Source organism: Corvus cornix, chromosome 1A, assembly GCF_000738735.6.
Source record: "Corvus cornix cornix isolate S_Up_H32 chromosome 1A, ASM73873v5, whole genome shotgun sequence".
Taxonomy (NCBI): Eukaryota; Metazoa; Chordata; class Aves; order Passeriformes; family Corvidae; genus Corvus; species Corvus cornix.
This window is the reverse complement of record NC_047057.1, coordinates 35,592,476-35,601,340: the sequence shown is the minus strand read 5'-3', so window position 1 is coordinate 35,601,340 and position 8,865 is coordinate 35,592,476.

The window sequence follows — 8,865 nt, the reverse complement described above, 5'->3', positions numbered from 1 at the left end:
ACTCGCTGAACTCAAAGCTGTTCAACTAGCCCTGGACATTGCTGAAAGGAGAAGTGGCCAAAGCTCTACCTCTACCACTGATTCATGGATGGTAGCCAATGCTCTGTGGGGATGGCTGGAAAAGTGGGAAAAAAGCTAATTGGCAGCGTAGGGGAAAACCAATCTGGGCTGCTGCAGAGTGGAAAAACATCGCTGCCCGAGTAAGAAAGCTGGTTGTGAAAGTCCGCCATGTAGATGCTCACGTCCCCAAGAGTAGGGCTAATGAGGAACACCAAAACAACAAGCAGGTAGATCAGGCTGCCAAAGATAGAAGTGTCACAGTAGACTTGGACTGGAAACACAAGGGAGAGTTGTTCTTAGCTCGATGGGCCCATGATGCCTCAGGCCATCAGGGCAGAAGATGCCACCTATAATGGGCCACGAGGACCGAGGGGTGGATCTAACCATGGACAGTATCTCCCAGGTTATCCATGACTGTGAGACATGCGCTGCGATCAAGCAGGCCAAGCGGGTGAAGCCCCTGTGGTACGGTGGGCGATGGTCCAAATACAAGTATGGGGAGGCCTGGCAGATTGATTACATCACACTGCCTCAAACCCGCCAAGGCAAGCGCTATGTGCTTCACAATGGTAGAAGCCACCACTGGATGGCTGGAGACCTATCCTGTGCCTCATGCTACTGCCCGGAACACCATCCTGGGCCTTGAAAAAGCAAGTCCTTTGGAGGCATGGCACCCCTGAGAGAATTGAGTCTGACAATGGGACTCATTTTAAGAATAGCCTTATTAATACCTGGGCTAGAGAAACATGGCATAGAGTGGGTGTACCACATCCCTTACCATGCACCAGCTGCAGGCAAAGTGGAACGGTGCAATGGATTGTTGAAAACCACTTTGAAGGCACTGGGTGGGGGAACTTTCAAAAATTGGGAACAGAATCTAGCAAAGGCCACCTGGTTAGTTAACACCCGAGGTTCCACCAATAGAGCTGGTCCAGCCCAATCTGAATCCCTGCATACAACAGATGGAGATAAGGTCCCAGTAGTGCATGTCAGAGGTCTGTTAGGAAAGACTGTTTGGATTAATTCTGCCTCGAGTACAGGACAAACCCATCCGTGGGGTTGTCTTTGCTCAGGGACCTGGTTGCACATGGTGGGTAATGCAGAAAGATGGCACAACACGTTGTGTACCACAGGGAGATCTGATTGTTGTGTGAAAAACCACCCGTAGTGTGAAATGCCAGTATACCCCTGCTTGCTGATTGTCACTGTCACTGTTTGTACATAGCTGCATATATATATTTTACATATGTATTAATGTGTGTGGAGAATTAGAATATCTTAGTTTGGACATTGAGCCAACAATATGGGATAAGGGTGGAATGTCTTGGGGTGACCTTATGATGTGTATCCCATATCGCTGCCTATGCCCAGAAATTAATTATTTGGCCTTTCTATGCCTCTGAACTGAGCCTGAGAGGGGGAAGAAAAAACTGAGCAAAACTTCTCAAAGCAGTTTTGAAACTTGTTCAAGGTCACATAAAGATAGCAGGTTTTTCTTTCCAGCTGGGGCAGGGGGGGGAGCGAGGAAGCACCCAGGCTGGCAGTTTTTTTTTCCAGTCAGCTTTTGGCCAGTTTTTTCGGCAGTTCCTTGTTCTCTGGAGAGAGGCTGAGAGCTGAACTTTTCCTTCTCTGGAATTTCGGATTTTCTCCCTTTTCTACTGGACTGCCTGATTGCTGTAACATCAGAGCACATCGGAGGACTTTCCACCGGGCACAGAGGGCCTGGCCCCGGCCCAAGCCCCAGCTCCGAGGAGACCAAAGGGAGGACTCGAACACTTTCCCAGGTTTTCCTCTACAGCGAAAGATTTTACCATTTAACATTATTTTCCTTTCCCGTGTGCTTGTTAAATAAATAGTTTTATCTTCTTCACTTTCCTTCGAGGAAAATTTAATTTTTTTTTCCCGAACCTGGTGGGGGGAGGGGTGGTTGTGCCTTCTCTCAGAGTATATATATATTTCTAAATTTGGCCAAACCGGAACAGAGTGCCAAAAGAGTTCCTCAGGGACATCCTAAAACCTACCAGTTTCAGTGCTACTGAGCTCCAGTTAAGCAGTGAGGAGAGGATAGAAATGAGCTGCTGTGAGCAAAAGCAGCCTGTTTTGAATCATGGAAGGCTTACTTAATCACCTATACATCTTCATCCAAATCATCATCTGCATAACAGCAATCAGCCTGTTCACAGACATACTCTTTGGTAATGGTTAATTGCATGTTGCACACAGCCTTCTGTACACATGCAAGCCCTGATACACCCATCTTCACCATGGCAGTCATATCTTCAGCTGTGGGGAGGAGCAGAGGATGACACAAAGAAAAGTGATGACACAAACAAAAGTAATGACACAAAAGAAAGACTAATAATTAAATGAAGCATTCAAATGTTATGTGTGCCAGTCAACAAAATCTAATGGAAAAATAGGTCTCATCAGAGAAACCTAAGATGACAGGCTTTGGCTGTTCAAAGGTAAGATCATAGCTGTACCAATTTTTTCAGGTGCTTGACTTAGTACCCACATATTAACAATCAGAAAAAAATTACTTTTTGATGCAATGAAGGACAAATTCATCGCATCAAGAACCGGATGAGCGGTTCAGAGTAGTTATTGGTGAGACTGTTGTCTTTGAAAACTGATGTTTCCTTTAGAGCCTTTTGGGTTTCCTAAATGGCCTGTAAAGCAAATATAAAATCAATGAAGTTGATATGACATTGTCAGTGTGATAAACAGTGACAAGAATAGGGTATCCAGCAAAAACTGTATAAAAAGCTGTCATCTGAAAATGAAAAGTAGAAATGTTATAAGGAATACAAAAGTGTTAACTCTTAGTCAATTTAACAAATTTGAGAGTCAAAACCTGGCAGGTATCTATATGACTGTAGCAAAAGGGCAGAGGTAATTCCTGGATATGAAATAAGGAAGTGATGAAGAAGTTACTTCATCTCAGTGCATGGCACTGATAAAACTTGTACTAGAATTTGGCACACAGTTTAAAAATAAGGCAGAGAGCAGGAAAGGTCTCACTTTGGTCAGCTCATCAGTGCCGTAGCAGGAACAGGCACAGTGAAAGAACTAATAGAAGGAACCTAAAGCCAGACACATTCAGATTCAAAATGAAACACAAGTTTTTAAAACCATGACCACTTACCAAGTGAAGCAAATAATTCCTCATTTTCTGACAGCTTTGTGTGAGGGGTGTTGGGTAGCCTGGTGACATGAGTTTGGCCAGATACAGATTGTATTTCAGGCAGTCCCTGGGCCCAGTTCACAGGAGATTGACCATTTCTACCGGCTCTCACATCTAATAATAATTTTAAATAATTTATTTTTTTGATATTTTATGCATCATATTCACTGCTGAGAAAAGTCAGTCAGAATTATTAATGGCCTGAATGAGAACCACCTCTCACTAAAATGTAGGGCCTTCAGCTAAAACTTCTAAAACTTAGAGGAAAACTTGTATTCTAAACATATACTTCATGGGAATGAGTGGAGAAATCTGAAGACTACACTGCATGGTTTAAATTGAAGCAATTTATCCTAAAGTAGCCTTTAAAACAAGGAAAATGTCTTAATAAACCATTTTTAACATTATCACTCAACTCCTACAATTGATACAAAATTTATTGCTGCACTCTTAAAATACATAAATTTTACAGGCATTTTTCTTTGCGAAGGGTTCCTTAAAGTACCTTGCTGGGCAGACACTGGCGATGAGCAGGTAAACAAATCAGCAACAACAATTACATTGAGAATTATCACTCTTGTTCAGGCCTACATTTTAAAATATTGTATAAAGAACAAGTGACTGGACACCAGGATGATCATGTAAACAGGGCAGAGGGCACCAGCCTGCTCTGCTACAGCTGTTGCTTGGTTGGGGGGCACCTGCCACCTCCTCTGCGGTTCATGCCTGAGGCTGCATCCCCACCCCCAGGGATGGGTTTACAGACTCTTCGGGCCTGAAACTAAAGCCAGGAAGACAGGTCTGGAGGCAAAGATAGCAGTCCTTAGTGCTGGGGATATAAAAGATGTCATTACCCACAATGAAGATGAAGTTGCAGATAAACGGTATGGGACTGTGTCATTTCCCATACCCATTTTCTCTGTGTTTTGCTTTGGGCTTTATATTTTACTTTAACCCTATAGTAGTAGCCCTCATACCATTACTATAAAACCTGTTGAGGTCTTGGGCCTCAACCCAGTTTTCTTAATGCAATTTTCCAAGGAAAAATTATGCAAATCTTTGGTATTTCTTTTTCTGGTAATTTGCTCACTTTGAAATTTGCTTGTGGAGTGAGACCTTTGAGACTTTGTTGGCTCATGGGAATTTCACAGGAAAGGTCTGGTTGTTTTGCTCCCCACCCTTCCATGTTCTGTTTGCTCAGTTCAAGAAATATTACAGGCAGGAAAGGAGGGCTTGTTTACAGTGTCTTCAGTGGCATATAAAACTGAAATATTGATTACCTTCATAGTTTAGTTAGTTGATGGGACATTTTGTAAGACTTTGTAATTGAATATTCATGTCACTTGTCTACCACATGATTAATGCATGGTTAAATGGCTGTTAAGCATTATTAACCCACACCAGTATTGATGAGAATATTGTCACTCACAAACCAGTCACACCATTTTGAGAGTCACGGCTTGTTCAGATACATTTTTAGGCTCATGTAAGTAAGTGGTCACTTCACAAAGTTCACAGAACTAAGAATCAAGCTAAAACATGTTGTTACCATCAACTAGTTTCACCTCTAGTCTAATTTAATGATGATGTCTTCCCTGATTCTCATGTGAATTAGAGTTTATCTTTTTGACAAATATTCGCTTTCTAACTGTGAAATTACACTCTTCAAATACCCATTGCACCTAGAGAACTTTTGGGTTGCTTTCAACCCATATTGCTTTAGCACTATATAATTTATGGCAGTTTTACTCCACTTGTTTCTGGGTGCCACAATTTTAAATAGCCTGTCCACCTCAATTTCTTTAAAACATCCTTTGAAGACTACTGAAATGCTTCTTCTGAGCCTGAAAATAAGTTCCAGGGTAGGGAGGATATGAACTGGTGTCAGTAACAATACAATAATTTTGAATTAGTTACTTGATATTTGAAGATTAAGCACAAGTCATCAAAGATAAAACTGATTAATTCAATCCTGCAACTGTGCATGAATTTAATGAAGCTTCCTGATGTGAATGGGGCCCATCTGCTGCAGGTGATGCAGAGGAGAATGCTGGCTGCAGTTCAGCAAGGATTTTAGAGTCTGCTTAACTTTAAACAACAGTAGTACACCCCTTGATTGTTAATATTTCAGTGTGACTACTCTTGTGTTTAAAATTAACTGTGTGCTTGAACATTTTGCTGGCTAGTATCTCGCTGCTCTCCACTTAGTGGGATCAAACAGTGATGAAGCAGAGCTGTGATGGAATGTCTGATGCCACCCTGACATTGGCAAAAAACTACAAGTGTTACCAACTCTGCAAAGATTTGTACAAATGCTGTGTTGAAAACAAGGTATAGGTAGATAATCCTGCCGACAGTTCTGATCATCCTGTGACACTTCAAATTAAGATTGCTTTAGCATAGTAGAGATAAAAGTGTTCTCATTGAGGAACAATGAGACAAGGAGTCTTTATAAAAATTACTAAGCAGACCATTTCTTACTAAAGACAGAACAGTGTAAGTGCAAGTGGTTTGGCGAAGTTAATTTACTTTTTTCTTTTCAGCTTTCCTGCCTGAAAAAAATTGGGAAGAAACCTATTCTATGTACTCTTGGGTAGAGTGATAAAATAATCCTGGTGTGCATCTCTGTTGTGTCCTGATATGGTCTCACACAGGGCTGATGCTATGATTCTGGGGAAGATGCTGAGCTGATTTTTTTAGAACTGCCTTCTAATGTAAAGGTAAATTCTGCATTAAACTCTCATACATATGAGGGTACCTTAGCACTCCTCAGAATCCTTAATGCAAAAGTGGGGCTCAGATTTCTGCAACTTTCAGCCCTAGCTGCCAGTTTTTGTGGGTTTACATTTCACTTCTCCCTAAACCTGGATGGGAAGGGAGACATTATAGGTCCCAGAGAACATAAATTGTAGTTTTATATGACTATTTGCACTAGCAAAGAAAAATAATTGCACAAAACAGATCAGTCCTGCGTCATGCCCGGAACAGTAGACACTGACTTTGTATCTGCTGCTATGAAAAGAGTAGTTGTTCTGTGGTTCCTCTTATTCACAGTCAGGATCAGAGAGGGAAGATGCAGACTCCAGTCCAGGAGCTAGGGTGGTAAAACAGAGAAAGAAATGAAGGAAACTAGAATTAAACCCTACCTGCTTTCTTCAAATAATGGCAGAAAAGAAACAGGAGAGGATATTCAACAATTGTAAAAAACCTTTAACGATTACAATTGCACAGAACTAGGGACAACAAACCCCAAAATGGCATATGTGCAGGAGTTATTTTTGGACTTGCAGACTCCATGACATGGGCACAGACTGATACATATGCATCCATTTTTCTGCCACTGGGGAAAAAGCCCAAAATATATTATAAAAAACTGTCTTCATTAGAGATAAGAAAGAAAAAGGTAAGGCATATAAGTTTTAACCTCTAGATTACATTCTTATTTCAGGTGAGTTCTGAACCCAAGCAAAACATTTGTTAATCTACTCCAAACCAAACCTATTTGAATGTAAATTGTGTATTACTCAGGTTTGCAGACAAATAATGTGAGAATATTTTTGTTCATTTAACTTCAAACTGTAAAGAACAATAAATTATATTACACTTCCATTTTGTTTTGTGATAAAATCTTCAGGCATTTTTTATGGTTTGGTTGATGGTGGTTGCTTTTTTTTCTGGCATAGCTTTGCACAAGCTAAATCCACTACAGGGTTTCTTGGGGAGACACCGCTGAGTACCGTGTCAGATGCTGACACCCATGTCTTTGTTTTCTTATGACACCCACCAAAAGACAGGATTTCCAGAATCCAGAGGTAGTGCTCATGCTTCTCATCCCAATGCATCATGATTTTGCTTCTTCATTTTAAATTATATTTGGATGGGATACTTAATGGAACGAGATGATGTGCATCTGTTGGGAGCACCATAACCAGGGCATTCGTCAGTTTAAGGCAGACTGAAACTACTGCTGCTTTGGGGGAGCATTTGACAGCAGCATCTTTTGATAGTGGAATGATTTCAAGACTTAGGAAGTCAACAGGTGAAATAATGAAGTATCAGGAAAACAAATAGCAACAGAAAGAGCAGGATGACAGAAGTCATTGCTTTTCTAGTACTGGGCTGAACTCTGCGTAAGTCAGCCCAGCAAGAGCCCTTTACCAAGAAACATCAGAGCACAGTTGCATGATTTTTTATGATATCCTTCTATCTGCCCAGCTTTGCAGCTGGGACTGCAGCGGCAAAGACCTTACAAAAATAGTTACTGAAGGTACTAAAGGGTATTAACACATAAGCACCAGAAGACTTTTCTTACTGCTTTCTACTGATGTTTCCTCTAATTGCAGGATGCATTCTCTTTATTTCAAACTGCTGTCATCCTTGCTAATGGTGTGGGTTTAAACCTCCAAGACCAATTTGGACAGTGATCACATCGCAGTGTTTAATTCTGCTTTACGCTTGTGTGAGCAAAGCCACAAAAAAGCATCCACCAGACAAGAGAGGTGCAAACAAGTTATTCAAGGCTTCGCTGGTGACTCAGCAGGTCCAGCCAGGTAGCTCCCTGCAAACTGGCAGTTGTTGCCATACTGCTGGTATTCCCCTTTCCTCAGCATGGGTCAGGCTGGTTCTTCCGCATTTTAGTTAATTCAGTCTTCACTTCGGAATCTCACCTGGATTAGCACAGAACACTTGTCCTTGCTCTAAAATGGCAAATCCCAGAACAGCACAGAGCAAGCAACGCTGCTGGGTGGTCTGCTATAGGAGGATACACTTATTATAAAGATATTTTCAAAGTGATAAAATATATGACACTTGCTTCATACCATCAGTTGGTCACAAAATGTTTCCTGATCAGAACTCACATAATGGTGGTCATCTACTTTCCTGCGCATCCACATTACTGTGTTTCAAGGAAAACTGTGACATATAAGGATGTAGTAGAGTGCCCATCATCAAAGGTTTTAAAAATGTGATTGGACAGATTGATTATTGCTAGATAATCTCACCAAAGATCCCTTTCCCACAAAAGGTTGGACCAGACGATCTCTCAAAAGTCCCTTCCAACCTGGGCTGTTCTGTGATTCTATGATTTAGTCAGTGGTTGTAGTGGGAAGATATTAAAATTGACTTTGTGGGATGAATGTTGTAGAAAAGCTACTGAATATTCCTGGTGGAATTTCTTTACTTGGAATCAAGTTTTACAGACTTGGGAGTACCCAAGTACAAGCTGCCATTTGCTCAGCAGCTTTGTTTCCACATTTCTGTATTCACCTCATTTGGTATTGGCATTAATATTTACTTAGGGTGGCTGCAGGCTTGGGAGTGCTGCAGGGATCCACACAGTCTGAGTGAATTCATGTACCTTCTCTGACTTACGCATTACAACAGGCCCATAATTGTATCCTACAGCTGCGCCTTATCCCCCAAGAGAAGCAGTATTTAAATTGAAAATTATTATCCAGTTATAGCAATAGCCAGAAGCAGAGACTGTAACATACCTACAAAGCTTTAAGGGAATAAATTACCTGTAAAACAGGTTAACTTCTGCTTGAAGAAAAGTGACTTAATGGCAATTTAAAATGCTAGATAATGAAATGTAAAGAAAAGGCTGCGTAGGGACCAAA